Consider the following 275-nt stretch of genomic DNA (forward strand, 5'->3'; position numbering starts at 1 on the left):
AACCGTGAAAGCATAAAACGCGAGAACGCATGAAGCTTTTCCCCCCGAACGCTTTCATGCCCGAAAGGTGCTGCGGATCAGAACTCGGGAGCCACGAGGCCCTCCGGCTGCGCTGATTGAATGCGAGCGGACCCAGAGCGGCGGAGCGGATTCGAAGCCGTTCTTGGCGTATGGCAGCGGGCCCTTGTTGGGGAGTGCGCTTGATGAGGAGGAGAAGTTGTGGCGAGGATCCGACCACATGCGGCCCTGTAGCTCCTCGAACGTTGTTGGACTCA

The sequence above is a fragment of the Penaeus monodon genome, chromosome 19 (genome assembly GCF_015228065.2).
Source record: "Penaeus monodon isolate SGIC_2016 chromosome 19, NSTDA_Pmon_1, whole genome shotgun sequence".
Taxonomy (NCBI): Eukaryota; Metazoa; Arthropoda; class Malacostraca; order Decapoda; family Penaeidae; genus Penaeus; species Penaeus monodon.